Source organism: Phalacrocorax carbo, chromosome 5 (assembly GCF_963921805.1).
Source record: "Phalacrocorax carbo chromosome 5, bPhaCar2.1, whole genome shotgun sequence".
NCBI lineage: Eukaryota > Metazoa > Chordata > Aves > Suliformes > Phalacrocoracidae > Phalacrocorax > Phalacrocorax carbo.
This window is the reverse complement of record NC_087517.1, coordinates 70,797,421-70,819,694: the sequence shown is the minus strand read 5'-3', so window position 1 is coordinate 70,819,694 and position 22,274 is coordinate 70,797,421. Positions and strand designations below refer to the sequence as shown.

Here is a 22,274-nt window from a genome sequence, read left to right as displayed (position 1 = left end):
CTGCACCCGTGAAGACAATTGAAAGCAGCAGAACTGGGTGCTAAGGAACAGCCAGAAAATTGAATGACCAAATATTTCTGGGCTTAATCTGCGTGACTAAACACCCACCCATGTGTCCTTCCAGATCTGCTTGGTGTAATGGGCTGGACTCCTTGCATACTTGTTAGCGATAAACACGCCGAGCCGTATTTACCACATTAATGACGAACCCGTACCGAGCAAAACCCCTTTCTCTACGCATACAAAGGAAAGCACAATTTTTCCCTGGTGTTTACACCTACCTTATACAAAGGGCTGCTGACAGAACATCTGACAGGCTTTAAAGGAAATATTGCAAAGTAGAATTTTAATTTCTACCTGGATGGAGGTGGTATGGCAGGCGGGGTCACCCACGTTAACTTCAAGTTGCGGCCTCTGTGCTTTACCTTCCTTCCTTCTCACGGTGCTCACTACCAACAAAATAAACACAAAATATTAGCACAACTGGCGGTACAGGGGCGCAGGGGGTAGATTCAGGAGACACTAGTAAACCTAGTGGACAGTGTTCCTACCCTGAGGTGTCTGACCCCACCACAGATCACCACCCCCTCAGCTACGGCCCTACGACCATTTTTTGACGCCGTGTCATAAAACTGGAGCCCTGGCATGATCCGTGCGGAAAACGGCTCTCAAAGACGGCTCTGATGAAGGTGTTGATTAGGTGACGGCTGCCATGTTTCCGCCTATCCCCACAGCACCGGAGGAGTTTGGGCCAGTCTGCTGGGCCACAGAGAGGAAAGCAGGAGCCTCCTCAAGCTTTATAAAACAGTGGTTTATATATAAATGTTACAAAACGTGGTGAATCCTTTGCCCCTGACCAATACCTAGATGAAAAACAAGAATCAGCAGAGAGTGATGATGCTTGCTGATCGTCAGCAATGGGGTAAATGCACATATAGGATAATAAACATAAACTTTTGGGCTCATTTCAGAGCACTGCCTGATGGGTGCAGACTGGTCCCGGAGCCCCGGCGGGCTGTCCACGCTTGCTGGGGGGCAGCTGGCACCAGCCCGGGTTTGCACCCTCGAAAGGGAGGACAGCTCTGCTTCAGTTTTCCAGTTTAAGAAAAAACAGTCCATGAACCTTTTTCTGATTAGATGAGCAGATACTGGCGTACTTCTGCTGCTGACAGCCCCTCGCTCTGTGACGAACGTAGAAGGATGAAGAAGTCTATAAGCTTCAGGCAACTCAGGTATTTCCAGGCTTTGTAATTTATGCTGGTGACCCTGATTTCGTGGCAGCTTCCCTCCGTGCCAAGCTGGTACAAAGACCCAAAGTGAATCAAGACCTGACCTCAGAGTTTCTCTCATCAGGAGCTCCTTTCCAGACTGTTCCCACTGCTCACAGAAGCAGGGCACAGCACAGTGAAGCCATTGATGACATTTACCAGACATAGGATTGCTGGAGCTTTTAATTACAAGGCCCAGCCCTTCTGAAACAGGACGAGCGAGTTGGATGAAAACGGCATTAAAAATTTAGAGGAACCCATATTTTGAGGAGCTCGGTTTGGGTGTTGTTTACTCTGCAGGGAAGAAGTCTTTGTTCTCAAACCATCATAGGGGTGTCTGCCGCCAACCTGATTTAAAAGGCTGATCCCGAGAAGCGAGTTAGCCTTCTGGGATTTCAAAGTCGGAGATACTCTGACAGATAGGGCTTTATTGGTCCATGGCTTTTTTGCGTTCCTCAGCAGGCAGAAACAACGTACAGACCAAAACGCAGCTGAGGTGCTACGATCCCCCAGTGACCGCCGTCTTTGTCCCCGCGCTGAAGGGCTTCGAGCCGTGGCCGAAGGACACGCGCTCGTTTGGTTCCACATCTGGGAGCCAGGTCAGCGGAGCGGGCATACAGGAACTGCCACCGCACCGTGGGGTAATTCCTGTCTGGCTGATCGCCTCTGCCCGACTTCAACGAGCATCAGCTGTTGCAGGGAAGATTAATAAGCTTAGTTGTGGTTTTCTTCCCTGCCCAGAGGAAAAGTTCCCTCCCCTGCTCAGCAGTCAGAGATTTCCTATAGAGCGCAGCACCTCACGGGAGCCGGCCGTGCCTATCTTCATCGCGAATGTGGAGCCGAGGCTGCCAGACAGCAAGGAGTCAGTGCCTTAAGCATTAAATGGCTTTTCCAACAGAATCCTTCCAAATCCCAGTTTGCATCCCGGGAAGGCCAGCCTAGCCCAGCAGCCCCACTGAAATGTCCCAGCGGCAGATGATGCATTTCAGGGAGCAGGGATCTCCTGCACAAAACCTTCCAGCTGGCAAGGCTCCGGCACAGCTGGCATTCCCACCGCATCTCCCTTCTCTTGAAGCAATATCCCTTCCCCTGCCTGGTGGTGTGGCTGGCATTCTCTAAATGCTGCTTCTCCCAGGGCTGGCCATGTTTTCACGGTGCATCGTGTACCGAGATCCCCCCAGGATCTCACCGACATCACGCTGAGGAGGATGATGGGGCACTGGGCAGGTGCGTCACTCCGAGTATCAGATCACATTCTCCCGCAGTGGAAGAGGTCGTTCTCCCATCAAAACCAAGCCGCCGAAATCAAAATCGTAACTGTCATGCGGGGAACTGGCTCTCCCCCTGCCCCTCCAGCTCACCTGGCGGCATTCCTCCCACGATAACTCACCCGGGGCGGTTCCCCTGCCCAGCATCTGGACGTGGGCCAGGCAGCAAGCTGAGTGCTCGTCCCCACAGCGCGGCAGGCACCGAAGCGAACCGCGGCGGCACGGAGCTCAACAAGCGCCGGGTTAAGGAAGCAGGGCTTCCTCCAGACCTGTGTCCCATGGAGGAAGCGTTTTCTTATTTCTTTCTCTAGTGTCAGAGTTGCAGCTATTTCTTCCCCGGGGTTGGTGACAAGGTGTCTCTCTGGCATGCCATGGGTTCAACAGACATCGTGGGGATGGTGGGGAGGCCTGCAATGCACATGCACTTTAATAAAATGCTCTCAAATTCCTCATTTTTTTGAGAGGACTAGCTAACCAGATGGATCCCACACTGCCACGGACACGTCTGTAAGACCCATGTATTCAGCTGATATTCTCCAGCTTAATGATGAGCTCATGAGCTGATCCCATTGTTTTAAAAAATATTAAATCTTGAGACAAATGAAACTAGATGTTCATTGACTGTAATAAGTCTACCCACACGAAAGACCATTTCCCAGAGTTCAGGGTCCCTGTAGGCCCCCAAACACACGGTCTGCAGGGCCAAGCTGGCAGCATGGCAGACCCCAGGCACAACTCAAACCACCTCTCCACAGACCGGCAACAGAAACTCAGGAGTGGCTTCGCCATTTTAAAAATTTCCTTCTGGCTTTTGAAGGGCAAGAGAGGAGCAACGAGAGATTATGTGATGAGACTGGGGCTTCTAAAGAAATGCTTCCCAGAGAGCATGGGAACGGCACTGGCCACAACACAAGGGCTGAAGCTCAAGTCCTACCTTTGCTACTCCAGCAAGAAGCGGCTCTTGCTTTCTCTTGTGCATGACCTGGTGAAAAGGGGATGGTGGGGTCCCTCCTCACAACGCCAATAATAGAGCCTGGACATCCGCAGGGGAGGGCTGACACAGTACTGCAGCAGCACAGGAATCCTCCTCCTGTGCCATGGCAATTGCTTCACCTTGGTTCCTCCCAAAGGGGGGTTTAGCAATCCCTCCCCTCTCTCTGCTGTAACGCCGGCACAGCTCTGCCAAAGCCATGCCTTTGCTCAGTGCCAGGGGCTGAAGTGTGGGTCCAAGACGTGTGGCACGGCCAGGCCCCACTACCTCCCACCAGCCCATGGTGGAGCCGGGGCAGGACGAGGGGCTTTGTGGCCGTGTAACCCAAAGAAGCACACTGCCACAGTGTGGGGTACCCTGAAGGGGGCTCTGCTCCTCACCCCCGACTGCTTCGGGGACCTGGAGCAAGAGGACGTTTTGCCCTCTCCCTCCATCTCGTGGCACCTTTCCCCACTGCAGACGTCAGGGAAAAGAGAGCAGGCAGGAGCGAAGCTGGAGGAAAACAACCCGCGAGCCAGTGCGGAGCTGTGGAGGAGGGCACCGGGCGGCACAAAAGGTGCCTTGTTCCCCCCATAAGGCGGTCGAGCAGAACATCCCCTCCCTCACCAGCGATGGAAAACCCAGCTCCAAGCACTCCTTTGCCACCCCTCGCCGCCTTCAACCTCCCCCTTGGGTACAAAACGTTTTCAGGCGAAATAAATCTGAAGTTTAACACGTCCCTCCCGGGCAGCACCTCAGCTCGGCCTTTGGTCACCTTGCAGGGGGAGCAGGCAAAGGCCCCAGCTGGCCCTGGCACCTTGCGGGGATGCAGCCGGCTCGCTGGGGCCACCGGCTCCTAGTTATACAGTAACCTGTTGCTCCGGGTCCCAGCTCCACCTCTCGCTGCCTCCACATCCCTCCCCTCCTCTCTCCTCTGCCAAGAAACCTCTGTCACCTGCTCTCAGACAACTGCGGCGAGCGGCACTGGGACGAAAGGGCAGAGGGAAGCCAGCGGCACGGGGACCCCCAGGCTGGGGCGCCGGGTGGGCTCTGCCTCGCTCTCTCCTCCGTCGTTTGGGCTGGGGCACTAGGCTCGCAGGCAAAGCGCTGCGCAGGGAGGCAGAGGGAGCTTGGCTGCCGGAGAATGGCAGCAGGATTTAACTAGGAGGGCACAGCTAACTGGGAGCGGACGCACGGGAGCCGAGGGAACTGCGGGAGACAAGAGCGGCTTCTCGGCACCGGTAAGTCCCTCCTTGCAAACCCTAAAACTTCACATCCCCCTTGCCAACATTTGTCTACTTCAAAAGTCTGATTGATTCAGCTGTGGAGGGAGCATGACTGGAGAGGGGGCTGCAGCTGGGATAACTGTCAGTGCAGAGTTTTGTGGGTTTTTTTTTAAAGGGTGAAAAAACTAATTTTTCCAGCATTATGCTTTCTGGGTTTGTTTCCCGTTCTTGCATTTCCCCACCGGGCCAGTTCCAGTAGGTGGCACTTTCTTGGCAGCAAAATGTCCGTCTGGCACAGAACGGGGTGCTTTTTTTGTTCCTAATGAAGTCTGGAGACCAGAGTTTTGAGCAGCTGTTTGTTTGCAAACCTCGGGGTTTCCTCTTTTTGGGACGCGTGCGGAGAGAATTTTTGCTGTTCCCCGCCGGGCACCTCGGCGAGCTGCTGCTCCCGGTGGGTGAGCTCTCCCTCCCCGTGACCTTGGCAAGATTCATCACCTGATTTCAAAACGGAGAGAAGGCTCACTGGGAGCTGCCCCGTTCCCTTGCGTGACAGCTCCGGCTCCCCATGAGCTTTCGTCGGTGTTAACAAGTTGGAGCACAGCTCTCCTGTCCCCTTTCGCTTATTTGCCTGGAAAATGCAAGTGCAAACTCCACTGAGGACAAGGCTCAGGGACAAATGATTTGACTGACATTATTTTTAAATACTGGTAATAATTGTGAGACGACACATTAGTAAAATTCGGTGATTGCCCTGCTGTAATTAGGGCAACGGGGAGTAACACTTGCATTGCTGAGCTGCTCTGAAATGCTGCGCGAAGCGAGTGCTGTAACAGGGATCAGTCAGTGGCTGCTCGTCCAGGAGCTCCAGTGCTGGGCTGCTTTGATGGGATCTGCCCCCAAAAAGGATGTTTTCTGAGTTAAAGAAATGACAGCAACAGGCTTGACCCACAGCTGACTCGCAACAGCCTGGCTGGCTGAAGCAGAGACCCACGCAGGGTTTCACCCACCACTGCCACGTGCAGCAGCCCATTCCTGGCTCTGTTTAGTTGAGTGACGGAGTTTTCAGTTGATCAGGGAGAAAAATCAGTCCTTCACAAACAGACAGGGCAGGGAGCGGTATTGAATCAAGGAGCCCTTCAAAACAGGACTGTGAAGAGGGACTTGGGAACGTGTCTGTGAGTGCCAAAGGTCACTGCTTCGCCCTGTTTTAAAACCAAGGTTTAAATTGGGATAGCACTAATAGCTCAGTCCCCGCTGCAGTCGGGCCTGGGTCATACCTGCTGCTGGTTTCCGCCACTGAAGCGTTAGGAAGCCAGGCTGGCCGAGGACCTGGTGTTCCTTCGGCTGGATCCCAGCCCTCCTGGCAGGCAGTCCAGTGCAGGAGCCACTCTGCTGAACTCTGCGGGGCAGGGTGTGCTTGTCATATAATGACAGAGCTTAGAGGGACTGGCGGATGTTTTCAGGCACCTGAGAAAAAGTTGAGCACTGGCATCAAGCTGGATGTTGGTGAAGTCCCGGGGAAGGGAACGGCTGTGAAAGATGGTGAGGTGCGGCTGCTGTGTGCGCACACGAATGCACACGTGCGCGTTTGCTTGGTGTGATAAAGCAGTTTGCCAAGACAAGCTTTCAGTCCTTGGCAAACTGCCCCTCTGCTATACACCACCCAAGGTGAGGGTGGGCAAAGACATCGAGACAGAGGCGAGCAGCCCGGCTGCTGCACAACATGAGGAGGAAATCTCTTCTGGGCCACGGGCTCTGTATCGCAGAGGCAGACAGACTCCCTCCTTCGGTGCCCGCCTTTGTTGACTGCAAACAACTCACCATCAGTTGGAGTGACAAAACCCGGCCCTGAGTCTGGCAAAATAGGTTCTACAGATCGTTGCTTCTGGGGCTCCGTCTGCCCAACTCCCATGGACGCAGGCACCTGGTCCGTACGGACCAGCTTGCCAAGTCGGGTGGCAGCTCGCTTGCATGCACGCAGGTGCATCACGGAGAAGACGCTGTCTGCGGTAATGTTAACAGCAGCCACCATTTTGTCGGGCTGTCCCGCTGTGGCTGCCTGCCCGGCTTCAGGCAAGGGCATGAGGAGGCAGGGAGGAGCTGTGCAGGAGGAACCCACGCCAGCTAGCTCCGCTCCGGCGGGGTAACTGGGTTGTTCGTCCAGGGGAGGAGCCCCTGCTGGGGGCGGCCTCGAGGCCAAATCTGCCAGATGTTTGTTAGCATCTGACCCTTCACGAGATGGCTTTGAATTTGCTGGAAAATAAAGTGCTTTTTGTAGGGTCACAGGATAATTCAGGCGGGAAGTGAAAGAGATTCAGAAGAGATCCTAATGTGTTAAAGGACTCAGGAGGTTTTAGTCCTTGTGGTAGACAGAGACAGGAGAGAAACAGGGAGAATATACGCGCTGGCTTGTGTGGGCTTGAGAAACATCCATATAAAATAAGTCCGGGTGCAAAGCCTGGGTGCATGGGGGAGCCTCAGAGTATTATTCACAGAGAGCTAGATCTCAGGGTGCTGCTTTGGAGCTGTGTCTCCATCACACTCTGCTTGCTTTCTCTCTTCCTTGCCATGGTCTCCCTCAAAGTGCTAAGTCCGGGCAGGTTTGTGGTTTTGATGAAGACTCAGTGGTTTTCTCCCTGTGCGGGACTGAAGTCTGGCCTCATGCCTCCTTTACGTAACAGGAGTCAGCAGTACTGCTCTTAACTCCAGGGCAGATGTTAGTGCACGGCCTTTAGCCTATGGATTTGGCAATAAAATAATCACCCTCTAAAAGCATTCAAGCCTTACGAGCCTTCCCTAGTGTCCCCTGGGCAGAAGTGCCAGGGAAAGTCCACGGACTTCCCGGAGTGACAGAGATGGTTTCCTGCACTGCAGTAAAGCTTTATCAGCAGCATGGTGTCCACCTGGAACAGCAGCATGCATGCACTACCGGGCAGATCTAGCAGCACATGACTCTGCCAGCACGGCCTCCTGAACCACCCTGCTTTGGCCGAGGTTCAGCAGGTGCCCAGAAAAATACCCACCTGCCTGCCCACTTGAAGGGAAGGGTGGTACCTTCAGAAACCCTCCCTGCTCATCCGACTGTGTTATGGAAGCGTCCTTGCTCCATCAGAAATGGTGCCAGGAACTGTACAACGCCTGAGTGACTCAGGAGACGAGAGCTAAGAAGGCCCAGGAGGCCCGAGATCAAAACTTGGCTCCTGGGTCTCCACCTGCCCACAAGACCACACAGCTTTTCATCTGTCAGGGTTACAGCAGAGAGGAGCGTTAAGGATCTTCATGTAGCAGGGAGGCTGTGAACAGCAGCTCTGTGCGCAGTGGGTTTGAAACAGCAAGCTCAGGGAAAAAGTATGCTGGTCACCCATCCCTAAAATATTTAGTTCCCCTGCATCAAGTCACTCTCAAGAGGGAGTCGAAGGGGATTCCGGAGAGAGCCGATCCCATGCATTGGTGTCGTTGCGCTGCTCCCATGGGAACAAGGCCACCTCTGTGCACCAGGCGAGAGATCGTCCCTTCCCAATGCAGCGAGAGGCTCCCTTTCTCCGGGGCTGGGGAGGGTGCCACCTGCAAACCTGAAATGCACGGTGCCGGGGGGTGGGGGGGGTAACCAAAAAAGCCCTGGTATTTTTATTTCCTAGTAATCCAGATAAATCAGGGGGAATTGCAATTAGGAAGGGAGGGAAGGGTGTGTAGCTGAGCACTGGACCGGTTTGGACGTCTTCCCCATTCACCTGCGCTGCAATTCCCCAGGAGAGCCCAGCCCTCGCTCCCGTTCCCCAAATGCTCCCAAGGGCGTTACTGCAACGTGCTCACTGCCACTGGGGTCCCACTGAGGGAGAAGACTAAAAGCTTCCCAACCCATGGGAAGAGGAAGCCAAAGGTGGGGAGTCACAGGCTCTGCCTGCTCAGCTGCCCTGGAACAGTAACTCAAGTGGCCAGACAAGCTACTTTGGCCCTGATTTGGTTTGAAGCACCAAGCGAAGCCCGGAGGTGACTGTTCCTGCAGGCACGGTTGAATCAGGGGGACCCTCACGTCTGGGCAAGGCAATAGGCTGATGGCAGAGGCTGGACTGCTCCATGTCAGACCAGGGGGCAAGGTGCAGCCCCGGCTGGCATGGCAGCTAGGGCCCGCTCAGGGTGCTCCATGCCTTTTCAGCCATCACTGCCTACAGAGGACGGTCACGGATCAACCCCGCTCACAGGCATCTCCCACAAAGGTTTTCCTCACCCTGTTGAAACGGGCAAAAACATCTCATGTGCCAGAAATCCTCATCTCAGGTGCCAGGGGCACATGCCCACATCCAGACCACATTTGGATCAGGTATTAGCCCACCTACTCACCTCTCCTTTCCCACTCCCCAGTACACTGCCATGGCTTCTCTCAGGCATTTCAGCTGGGATGGAGGAGCTGAGCACTGCCAGGGCAACGGGCACCGAGACCCAGGGCACAAAGGGGCAGCAGACAGGGTTTTGCAACAGCCCTGGCTGTCACGATGGGCAGCTGTGGCACAAACAAGCCCTCATGTCTCACAGGCCTCCAGCCCAGCCCTGCCCTAGGTGAAGGCAGCTCTTTCGATGGCTGGTGGAGTAGTAACACTCCACATTTAGTGGGCTGGGGTCTGTCAACACCACCTTGGAAAGGGCCAGAAAATGCTTTCCTTTTTTTTGGCTTCCAATTGGGGTACTGGCCCCCAAAAGCTTTTCATAATTTGAACTTGTTTGAATTTTCTTCTTCCTGCTTCCTTTTTCTTTTTTTCTCCCCTTCTGTCTTATCAGCCTCAACCTGTCCAGATTTATATCCTACAAAGGTAAAGTGCAGGCTGCCTGAATGGCAATAAACCAAAGTTCAGGCACCCAGCAGTAATGCTTGCCATCACTGAGTATTTCAAAAAGTGAAATAATGCCCCTGGTGAGACGGCGATCCAGATCAAGCAAACAGACCCGGTCGGAGTCAACATTACCCTGCCCCAGACTGTTTACACCGAACAACCCTCACTAAAGATGACCAGAAGTGGGGACTACCTGGGAGCCGAGATAGTTCTAACCTCTTCATGCATGAGAGGTGTTGGCTGCCAGGAGAACTAGAGCTGCCGTGGGCTCCCCCAGATTCCCGCATCAGCAACTACAAAGCAAAACCCAAACCCTGACCCACCCCACTGCTGTGGACAACACAAGCGGCTTGTCCCAGTCTGCCCCTTGCTCCTTGTTGGCACCCACGGGCTTCCTTTGGGGTCACTCCTCATCCTACCACAGCTAGCAGATGGGTAGCAAAAAGGAGGGTGCTGGTGGGGGCTGCCCTTGGTCCAGGTGTTGCTCACAGGCAGTCACAGAGGGTTGGGGTTAGGCCAGAACTGCGACTTGTGGACATGAAATCCTCCAAGTCAGGTTTGAGGCTTTCAGTGGTCACTGTATGGAAGGAAAAGCAGTGACCTGCCTTTGCTCTGTCTGTGCTGTAGATAAACACAGAGGCATCCATTTGCCTGAGCCTGAGCGACTCCTTTCATCAGTAAATTCACTTTATAAAAACACTGGGGAGAGGAGAAGAGAGAAAGGTAATTGCACCCATGACATCCCTTAATAAATCACAGGCTGGAGCCTGCTCTCATTCCTGACACTGCTACCTCTTAATTATAGCTGTGTTCATCTGAGGAGTCAGAGTAGGAGAGCCAGGCTTTATGCAGAAGGGAGCACTAATTAAAACCTCTCTGTTCCCTAGAAAGATATTAATGTTTTCCTCTGGGGAAGAAGTGAATGGACTTGTCTCCGGCCATTCCCCCAGGTTAATCTGTAACACTGACTTTCACACAGCAAGGCAGTTTGTCTTGTTTTCAGGACCTGATGCTCTTGGCATTGCTTCTAGGTTGAGACAGGGGCTTTCAAAACTCCTTGAAGAAGGAAGAGGAGTAACATGTATCCAGGAAGCCTGTGCAGGTGTCCATGTTGCCTGCCTGGTGTAAGGTTAGGTAGTAGGGGATGGCTCTGCAGTCAACGAACGCACAAGACAGTTTTGCAAATTGTCCCTTGCTGAGACTCCAGCCCTTAATATCTGACACAGGCAGGGAGAGCGTGTCCCAGACTGCACCCAAGAAAATCCTCTGACTGGAATTAGATGGACTTCAAAAGGATTGATCCATGCTCAGATCCACATGAGAAGAGAGTCAGGTCCCTTGCGCTGGCAGGGGAAGGAGCCTTGTACCACCCGGCACCTGCACACCAGCATCTCTAGATGATCTCCAGACGGGCTTGCTACCTGACCACACAGGCAGGTGCATTGCTGATTCACCTCTATTATTCGAAATGCTGAGAACACAAACCTTCTAAACTGCAGGAGGGGAGTAGTACATCTGAGCTGTGGAAACAGCAGTTTGCCCCACAGAAGTCAAAGGACTGATTCCCAAACGGTGTAAGTCAGCATTCCCCAGCTGGCCCTGCAGAGTTTCACTGGCAGAGAAGCCAAGGTGGTGAAGGGAAGGTCCACTCCAGCATCCAGGCACATGCTCACTCCAACCAGGCACTCAGATGAAGCCAGAGTAGGCTGGATGTGAATAACATGGGGAAAATGGTGGGCTGGGTTTCCCCCCGTCTTTTGCAACAGAAGGGGCAGGGCAGGAGAGTAAATGAGACATGAAAGGCTCTTGGGGTTAACTGTAGGTCTGTCGGACTGTCAGGTCTGTTGCTGTGAGTTGCTACTGCTTAAAAAAAAAAGTTGATAAAGTGTCACTAGCTGGAAAAAAAACAAAGTGCAAGAAAAGCTGCAGCTCTGGGCAGGAGCAGGTTCAACAGGATAAATTGAGAGTAAATCTACCAGAGCTGTGCTCATTGCTGGTCTTTGCCAGTATGAGCAGGTAACACCCTAGGTGTGGTCAGGCCATCAGCTGCCTAAGCAATCCTCTTGACAGGGAAGCACCCTTTTCTCACTGCTCCTCTGCATGGCTGCGTCTGCTCCGAGATTAAAAATAAAGAAGGGAAGGACCCCGTATGTGTGACTTAAGTTACAAAACATCCAACACTTTTCAGCTTGGAAGAGAGACAGCTGAGGTGCTGCTCTCCTCGAGATCTGTGATGCTACCCGTGGCATGGAGACAGTGAAAAAGGGAACAGCTGTTTACTGATAACAGAGCTGGGGGGCAGCCCCTGAACCCGGCAGCTGGCAAGTGCGGCATAAACAAAAGGAGATGGCTGCGCACACCATGCGGAGCCGAGCCACGGAGCATCTTGCCACAGGCCATTCAGGATGTCAGAAGTTTACACAGGTTGGACAAATTAAGTTGGACAAATTCAGGGATGAAAAACGGTACCGAGAGCTCTTAAGCCCCACTGCTGGAGGCTGGGAAACTTTGCAGAGAGGCTCCCTGTGTGCCTGTCCTGTTCTTGTCCTCTCCTCTGAGCATCCACATGTGCTACAGCCATGTGTGTGCCCCCCAACCTGCCACCCGAGCAGGAACTGAGCACGGGCCGTGGGAGAGGTGATGGACTACCTCACGTCCAGGCAGCTGTCTCTGGCTCCTCTGAGCCAAAAGGGAGGATGGAAGGGAGGAGAGGAGCTCCAGCCCCAGTGACGTCTCAATCAAAGGAAATGTGCAAATTTAATCGCAGCCTAGGAAGTGAGGACTGAGGGTGGCTGGAATAAACGAGCTGAGAGGTCAAAGCCTGCCTGTTGCAGTCACAGGCAAACTAGACCAGACAGGTCCCCAGAACATCTGCTCCACACCTGGCACAAGTACAGAGACACTCCTGCTCTCTGCTCCCTGCCTGCCAAGACCTTGTAGGCAAACGGTCAAAGGTTAGAAGAATGATCTGAAGCAGTGGAGAAGACTGCAGGAGAGATCTGGCCTGTCACCACCCTCAGCAGTCCCTGGTATTTTCCCTAGAGCGTGGAGCATGACACCGACTCCAACGTGATCGGTCCTTGCCAAGACAAGTGCGTGTAGCTGCCAAGATGCTGCTCGCAGAGGCCACGCTCTGCTCCAGCGCCGCTCCAGCGCTGTGGGGGTGACTGGCACTCAGGTCTCTTGTCTCAGAATCCTCTCCACTGGCCACTTGAGCTAAAAAAGGACTTGCTTAGCCCATGACATCCAGCTTAGCTGTAGGCCCACACTAATCTCTTGCCAACAGTTAGTCCCACAGGGCAGGACTGAGGAGCACCAGGAATAGCACTTTGTTGTAGCCCAGGTGAGCCCCACCAGCCGAGATGCGCTGGGGCTGCATATGCTGAAAGAGCATCTTCACGAAAGGTTGGCAACATCTTCTTGCAGGCAGCTGTGGGCAGGAGGGCTGCATCCCTGCCAAAGCCAGGCCAGGAAGGGCAATTACTGAAAGGGCTAAAAATGACATGTACATATATTTATCTACAGTTGAAGGAGAACTGTGCAGGAGTGCTGCCTACCAGGGTTACACCTCTGCTGTCAGGAAAGCTGGTATTTGCTGAGGTGGAGGATAAAAGACTTTGGTTTTCCGTTCAGTCAGAGGCTCCCTGTCCCTCTCAAAACCATGTGTATTCCTGTGCTCTCGGGGCCACTTGCCCCTTCCTCCAAAACGACCTTCCCAGAATACGCCAGGTTCTCCAACGTGCACTTTTAGACACAGCCTTGCTTCTGCAAACCTTTCCTTCCATAACATTGTGGCTCATTTAAGGATCAATGTACCCTAAAGACAGTCAGTCCAGTGAGGAGAGCTCACTGGTTTAAAACCACAGGTTGTGGTAAACACCACCCCTGCCTCCCCCTTTGGCTACAGGAGAACCCACGTGGCCTGTGTTGGCACGACAGGGTGCCATCCTCCAACAGCCCCAACCCTTGCAAACACAGCTTGCCCAACTGGCATAAAAGGGCTTTCTTGCTCCTTCCCCCTCCTCTCTTTGGGGACCACAGGATCATTCAGGCCTGAAGGGACCTCAGGAGGTCTCTAGTCCAACCCACAGCTGGGTTAGCTCTGAAACCAGAACAGGTTGCACAGGGCTTTACTCCGTCTGCTCTTGAAAATCCCTGAGAATGGAGATGACACAACCTCTCTGGGTAACCTGCTCCTCAGCGCTGAGGTTCCCACAGCAGAAAGCATCTCCTTCCTGTCCCCCTACAGAACTTTAGCTTTTTGGGACTGGAAATCCCTGTGCCAAGCCCCTGTGGGCTTGCAGGAGCGGCTAGTGAGACCTTTCCTCTTCAAGGCATTGCAGGACACTCTTCCATCCCCTTCCCAGCCTTGTAATCACTGCTGGGCTCTCCTAGCCCAGCTACCAGACTGCCCTCACAGGTTCTCATCCAGGCCTCTGCTGCAGGGACCAATTTTGCTTTTTCCTCCTTGCCCTTGCAGGAGATTAACTTTTTTTTTTGCAGCAAGACTGTTAAAACATTTCTGCACTGTAAGATTAGAAACTGCCATTTAAATTCTTTTGATAAACCCAGCCTCACACATCCTTCTATTCTAAATGAAACAAAGGGCAAAGGGAACAAACTTTTTCTTTTGGTTTTGGAATGATCTCTCAAGGGACTGTTCTGGTTACTGTGTAACTGGCTGTTCCTGCTGCACAAACCCCCTCCTGCCAGCCTCATCCACAGTGCTTGGTAGCTTCACTGAACGCCCAAACATTGCGGCAGATGATCGCCCTGTAAAAGCCCAGGGTTTACCTGCATGCATGCAGGGGGAGGCCCCACAGTTGGCAGCAATGCCGGCTAGAACCGTTCCCAGCTGCTCACACGCCCATGATGCTCCTTCATTGTGCCAACACGAGGGCTTGTGGGGCTGGGCTGCCAGACAGATTCTGGAGCTGATCTGGCTGGAAAATAAACCAGCAAGTTTAAAAAAAATATACCTGTGGGGGGAATGGAGTTCAAGCCCCATCGGTTCCTGCTCTGGGTTGGAGTGCTCCCGCACACAGTTGCTGGGGACAAGGTGGTGGCCAGGGACAGCAAGAGGGTGGGTGATGCTCAAGCTGCTCCTGAAACCAAGGCTGTAACTCTCATGGTACAGTGCAAGTTGCTAGGAGGGAATCAGCCCTGATCGCTCATCTTTAGCCCAGGTTTCAGAGTGAAAATGAAGCAGGAGTTTAAAAGCAGGAGAGAGGAACTACCAGAATAAGATTGCTGTATCTAATGCCACCCCCAAGGGTTAATACAAGGAATCTCTCTAGCAGAATTTGCTGACACAGGGTTCCAAATGCTACAGCTGTCAAAAGCCACGCACAGGACAGCAAGATGAATTGCTTAAAAAGAGGTTAAAGCGAGTAGGCGATATATGGGCCCATTTGGATCAGCTGGACTTATGTCCATCCCCCGTGGGAATGCCAGGCACTGGCTGCAGCTCTTCCCCCGACCGACAGCCCGCTGCTCTTCCAGCTTAGGCACCTGCATGGGACCTCTCCTCCAAGCCACGGTAGCTCATCCCCTTGTAGTTGGCTCGTGTATTCCTCTTTGTGAGGATGTAATTTTTTCTAGTGCCCTTTCACTGCTGGGAGCAGAGCCCTGCAGTCTCAAGGACATGCTGAAGGAGACGCCGGAGACCCCTGTCAGACCAGTGAGCTGAAATCTCGTCTCAGGTGTGCAGTTTGTGTCTTAAGACAGGAGCGAGTTTCCTGCATAGGGTTTTTGAGAACAACGCCCGGTTCTCTTCCCCTCGCTGTTTTCTGTGAACATGCATCTTGTCTTCTGAATCCAAAGGCAGAACAGGGCTATCCTTAGCTGGGCAGGAAAGTTTGGTTAAATATTTTGCAACAGAACCAGTGTTGCACCAGCAATCAACATTATGGTTCCTATGGGAACTCTCTACGGGAATCCAAAAATCTCAGCATTTTGCAAGCAAAACGAATGACTGACAGCAAAAGCACATTTTGATGAACTCCCATTTCTGCCTTTCAGAGATGACAAGGAAGTGATAAATCATAATTTCCCATATAGAATTTTATCTACCGTGAATATATATGAAAATAACAACAAAAGAAAGAAAAAGCTAGATTAGATGACTACTAAAAAGTGCCCAAGTGCTGCTGCATGGACATGTTTTGTTACTCCCAGCCTCAGCAGCACAGCCCGCTCCCCCGAGCCAGGTGGATGATATACCCTTGTTGATCCAAGCTGCATCCACAGCCGGTGCCAATGCCCCGAGACAGGAGCTCAGCGATACATCAGCAAAGCCTCCCCAGCGGCGAGCTGTGTCCTGCCAGCATGGACACTTACTTCTGCTACTGGGCTGGGCCCAGTTCTGGCTGCCTGTGCTCCTACTCTGGCTCCCACCACATGAGCTGGCATCTCGGGGCAACCTGGGACGAGAGGGTTTAGGAAACCAGCAGCAGCCCCTGAGCAAGGCCCCACTCACCCTCTGAGCTAGCAGTGCTTGGGAGACGTGGCTGTCGCCTGCACCAAAGGAAAGATACATGGTCAGAGCCCCAGGAGCATTTCGAGGGGCTGAATATACCCTGTAAGAACCAATTCCATCCCTTGCCGCACCAAAAGCTGACCTGAACTCTGCCACGTCTCTGTGAGTGTGGATGCCACCAAGTCACTGAGCTGGTTAAACTGATGTCAGCTTGTTTTCCTGCAGTGACGCTCGGAGCCAAGCTCCCACGTGCCAAGTTCGAGCTCAAATGAATTGTTAGCAAGTGGCCAAAAATACACACACAGGATATGAGTAGGAAGCACAAAATGGGGTGGGAAGAGATGGCAATGAATGTTGTCGTGATTAGGCTAAGAAGGCTGGAAAAGCCTTAAACATCAAATGTCATTTTCAAGAGATTAATCTCCTCCCTCAAGTCTTCTGCCCCACCTTCCCAGCAAAAACCCCAGGGCGAGTTTTACAGCAGGAAACTAAATTTATTGATGCATTAGGGTCCCCAAGCCCCAACTGCTGCAGGCAGACATTTGGAAAGAGAGTAGGGAGCAAAGTGAAATAGCTACTCACTGGTATAGGCAGAGGGAGGCACGCTGCAGCCCTCTCCCTTTCTTTGGGGAAAGATACCATGGCGTGACCTTCCTACACAGGGAGATAAATATTTCTTGGATTAGATTTACCAGTCATGTTCTACATCTCCCTTCAACCTCAGAGGCTTCAAGATGACCATGCTGGAGACAGACTGCAGCTAAACATGGCCCCCAGAGTGGCTCTCAGCCTAATAACAAGCTTTTCTCTGATGGAGAAAAAGCTCTTGGCACACTGACTGTCCTGCTACATGCCTGAATTTCTGCCAGGCAAGTGAATCAGTGTTTCAGGGAGTGACCAAAAATGCCCTTCCTTTAGGAGGAGGTGGTGGAAACGTCCCATCGATCTCCACACCTCGGTCTTGCTCATGAACCAGGCGGCATGGAGGAGTCCGTTTACAAACAAAAGTCCTTCGGTGCCTCCTCAGGGAACCAGCCATACCACTCGCTCATCTTTCCTTGAAGCGTTTCAGCCCTGGTTGGGCTGGCACTAGCCAGGCAAGTGATGTTCAGGTTTAAGCATCACGGTCCTCCTGGGGCTAAAGCCTTTGCTGGGAATTAATGTGGAAAATTAACTGGCCTGCCAAATTTAACTGTTAAGCTTTACAGGCCTCTTGTAAAAGCAGGAACAGCCTAGGACTGTTGAGGCTAGCTTGTAAGGATTGCATGGTATTAATGGGAGGTGGGGTCACGGTGTGCTTACACGTTAAAGCAATCATTTAAGGAATGATTAATGCACCTGAGTGATTAGCTCAAAGCAGTCATGACAGCAAAGGCCAATCTCTTACCTACCTGTATGGCCACAGACGGAAATAAATGACCAATACCCGTCAGGGACTAACAAGGGCCACCCAGGAATCATCATGTCAGGATAGATGTGGCAGCTGATGGTTGGACCAGATAGCTTTAAAGCTTCTGGAAGAAGCAGTTTTGCTACCGGTGCTTTGCATAAACACACCACCACCTTTCAAGCAGGGATGTGACAGCCCTGAGCAAATCAGCTTTTTCTTCTTCAAGTCCGACCATAAAGAAGAACATTTTGTTGTGGCCTCAATCAGAGCCTCAACACCACTGCGTGAAGCAGCAGGGACGCAGCAGGAACCCTTATACCTTCTCCACCCCCGGCTGCCAGCCCACCCTGCCCCACCGGTGCCAGCCGTTTGCTGAGCCTCCCAGCTGTTTCACAAATGCCTTCGAGCCTGGAAAATCCCTAAGAGAAATGAGAGATATTCTCTTTATGCAGCACTGCCAGTTGTGCACAGTGTTGTTGGTGCCCTCCTTTAGGCTGAGCTGGAGCAGAACAGGACAGAGCCTTGGGCTGCTGTCCGTCCTGCTCTGGAATATGACACACACATGCAGAATCACTCCCTATTTTTACTGGCCTGATGTCCAAGTCACTGATTTCTACACAGAGAAGATAAAAAGGATCACTTTCATCAATGCAGTCACAGTGTCAAATCCTTCCCCCCTTCTAAAAATCACAGCTACAACCCCCTTGCTGCCGGTGATCCAGCTCCCGGAGCCTAGCACCAGGCTAGGAAAAAGCCATCATTTTGCGGGGAGGGAACTGAATAAGGACGCAGGGCAGAGAAACCTTCAGCATGACAACTACCAGCGCATTTCTTCAGCAAACTTTCTACCAGGCATGCTATGCCCCCAGCACTGGCGCGTGGTGGCTGGAGCCCTCCAGCCCTCCCCTCACCTCCTGCCCAGACAGTCCCGCGGCTCCTTTCTCCCCAAGGCTCACACTTGCCAGGAGCTGGGTAGTGCTGGTTGCCGGGCGAGGGGACAGGCTTTGCTGCCAGAAGGTGTGGGCACAAATAAAAACAGGACACAGGAAAAAGCTACAGAATTCCCCACAACACTCTCCTCTTCCCGGGAAGCCTGGGGAACACGTCACGTTGTTTTTTCTTCCCGGGGAACGCAAGTGACTCATGTTACACTTTTTCCCATTTGGGAAGTTTTGAACTGGCATCTTTTTAAACCATTTAATGAGCTTTTATAAAAGGTGTGCTCATCCGCCTCCTTCCATCTTTCCAAAAGCATCTATTAATATTTGGCACGCTATTTCTGGACCTGGTTCTCAAGCTTGCTGAACTGCAGCCCAAGCGTAGATAATGCTCAGCCTGGTACCCCTGTCAAGAGACGGGCTCAGCAGACACACAGCAAGCCCCAACCTGCTCTGTGTTTTACCTCCACCCAGCTTCTGTGGGATTCCTCCACCAGAGAGGAAAAGTGTAAACTCAGGAGCTGTGACTCAGCACAGGGACTCTGCAAATACGTCTTTCAGAGGGGCGGTGGAGTCAGCTTCCATTTTTTTCCCAAGACCACAGAGACTGTGGCTGTTTGTGCATTTTCCCTGGGTATTTATAGAGCAAGGCACTGTCTAGACTTGCTTTTGGTTGTGCTTCTTGAAGGAAGGTTTTACTTTCTGGCAGGACTACAAAAGCTCCTCGTTTGATTCAACCAGCCTGCAGAGCCTTCCTCTCCCGCACCGACCTCTGTGGGCACCGAGAGCCTCCAGCGCTGCCTGGACTCCTGACCTGGCCCTAAATTAAGGTCTGTTTGCGTATCACCTACAGACTGGGAAGAGCCAGGCACAAGTATGTGTTGGAGGGACACGGCGGGTAACTTCCCGTGCTCTCCCTAGGTAGTTTGTGAATCTCGCATCAAGAATTTATAAATATTGGCACTTCTGCTCCGTGGTATCGGTTTGTGTTTCTGAGCATTAACTCCCAAGCCTCCATTTCAGCCCCTTGGGGGATTGATAGGAAAGCCAGCAGATGCATTACCTCCAAATCCCTCGTGAAATCTAGCAGGGCTGTGTGGTCTCCCAGGGACCGCTCATGCCAAGCCCAGCTGCCGGACAACCGTGTGGGTGTTCCCCTCTCGACGCTGTGAAGTCTGCTTAAATATTTTCCTAGGAAATACTTTTTAAGCACAAATTACTATTTCTGAGGAGGTGAGTGAACAAGGCACAGCCTACTTGGGTGTCATCCTCAGCAATAGGAATAAATCTTCTCCTGGTGCTCTGCAAGACACAGCACGGAAGGGCACAGCACAAGGAGGGAGGGACTCTCAAACAAAAAGTGGCAGTCAGGGTCCATCAAAGCTGGTAGAGAGGTGGTTGGTGATCTGAGTTGCCTCAGTCTAAAAGAGCTGCTGCTGCTTCTCCCATGGAGGCTGAAGAACGCTGGGTTCTTCTCAGCTCGTACCTACGCCGACCTGTTGGGCTGGGTTATATTTATCCAGGTGTTTGTCATCTGGAGAATCTCCACAATGTGAAAAATCCCATGTACAGAGCAGGGAGTTTTTCCTCCAGACACCGAGCAGGTTGTACCTGCCGCCTGTGACTCTACTGTAACATGGTACGTGCCATGCACACCCTGAAACTACACACGCGTTCACGCTCACCTCCTCCACAGGGGCTAGCGTCTTCCCAAAGCGCCCTGTGATCTCGAGTGGCTCTGTCACTGTAAAGATAACTTGAAAGGGTGCCATGGGTGGGAGGGAGGAAGGAAAGAACAACAGGACCCACCACTTTGCTTGCTTGCTCAAAGGAACAGCAACACCACCACCACCGTGTTAATTTGTTTAGCTGTCAGCCTCTCTGCTCTGGATTTGGGTTTCCTCTGATGCTTTCTGACTAACCCAAAGACGATCTTCTCAATGAGTAAATGTTCTTGGTAGAGACCTTAACGAGCAGGTCTGAATTTCTTTTGGTGAGCCCTGACAGGCATCGTTACTGGCAGGTTCAGAAAAGCAACTAAAAGCAGGAGAAGGGTGGTTTCATCGTTAGGAGGCTGGACCAGGACACAAGAGGCCCAGGTTAAGTTCTCAGGTCTCCCACAGGCTCCCAGGGTCCATCTCACAAGCGCTTTCAGAGATCTAAACAAGACTGTGAATTTAGATTTCTTGGTGCCACATGAGGAGCAGTGAGCATGCAGACCCCGGTGCCTCACAAACACCTGAAAGCTGTTTTGTTAGTGGATTGATGTGGGATTTTAGCCTTGCCTGCCTGCCAGGTCCTTCAATAAGATACCAGCGGGCAGGACAGATCATGGGAGTCGGCAGGATACTCTCAGGGGCTGAGGGGAGAGCTGTCTGGAGCGTGGATGGTCCATGGCACATATATCACAGCGCCTGTGCTCCCTTTGCTCTTGTGTGGGCACAAGAAGATGTAGCTTTGCAGGACAGTCCATCAAACAGCTTTCGCCAGCGTGACATTCCCTTATGAAAACACTCAGCAGCCCTAACAGACAGCGCTTTGTTGTCCTGGGAAGTTTAAAAGATAACATCATGTGGTCGCCAGCTAATGTTTCTAACTGACGCTTTATGTTACTTGCTGGGGCTTTTGCTAATCTAGCATTTCTGCCTGACCCATCCAGCTGGCATGGGCTGCATGCACAGACAGCAGCACCCTCATTATATCTGCCCCCTCCCACCCAGACAAGACCCCTGGGCAGCGTTTCCACCACAGATATTTCACCAGCCCATAACCTGCTTGGTGCAGAGACTTCCCTCGCCACATCCTCGAGCACTTCACATGCGCTGCACAACAAAGCCATTCCCCACCACCACCTTTGGGTTGACTTGATGGACATGAGGGACCATTTTGCATGTTGGCGTCATTCCACGTGGTCCATCCTGGTCAAGAAACTCTCTAGACTACAGACATAAAACCTTATTTGACCCCTTTTTGTGACACGTTGGTTAAACCATCAGTATCAGTACCGTGGTTCCAGGTAGGAAAACATGTTTCCATACTAACTTGTGGGCATTTCAGAAGTCCTGTCACACTAGGCCGATTTCAATGGGATGACTGATAGAAACAAAGACAGGGTCTGTTAGATACGGGTTAGAGCATGCTAGGAAAAAACTTATTGTTATTCCTAGGTAGCTTGTCAGTTTTTAAGGTTTTGGGGTTTTTGCCTTATTTTTCTACTGTTGTTCCAGCAAAAGCTGTTGCGTTTAGGCCAGCATTTCTCTGCCGCTACAATCGTATATTCTAACAGCCTCTGATACCAACAAACCTCCTCCATCTCGCTCCTCCCGATCGCACTCGCATACCACGATGAAAACCACTCACAAACACTAGATGCTGCTATCGTTAACAGTGATTATAATGATAATAGACCTAAAAAAGACACTAGTATTTCACATTTTCAAGTTGTCCCATCTTCACCCAAAGTCCAGAATTTTTCACAACCCCTTTCCATTTCCTGTAAGAACAAACATGTATGACCACAGCAGACAAGGGAGAAGTATTCCTAGTAAAAATAATATATGACAATAGTAGTGATCAGCCCACAGAGAAGAGAGCTATTATTCTTTCTCCTCCCATAGAGCTTCTCCACCCTTGCAATGTTATAGCTCCCTCTTCAAAGAGACTTAAAGAAAGCCAAAACAATGTATGGCCTGCTTCCATTTGCTATAAAAGTACAGAAATGTAGCACAGACAACAATGCCAGGCTCCTATCACAATTCTGTGTGTCTTCAGGAGGATATTTGACCTCTAAGGATAAGGCTGTCCGGAAAGTCAGGGAGTGAGATTTCCTTTGCTTTAAAGTACAACATGACTTTCACCCACCTCGATGTCCTTCAGCACTGACTTCTGCTGGCCTCCCTAGGGCCCT

At 52.0% G+C, this 22,274-nt stretch overlaps 1 protein-coding gene across 1 annotated transcript in view; it reads left to right on the top strand.

The window, feature by feature from the left end:
- Positions 1-4,428: 4,428 nt before the first annotated feature.
- The window catches only part of EPS8L2 (EPS8 signaling adaptor L2), a 68,194-nt gene continuing 50,348 nt past the window's right edge, over positions 4,429-22,274 (top strand). The window contains exon 1 of the mRNA XM_064453088.1: positions 4,429-4,747. The gene's annotated coding sequence lies outside the window, so the exon portion shown is untranslated. The remainder of the gene's footprint in view (positions 4,748-22,274) is intronic.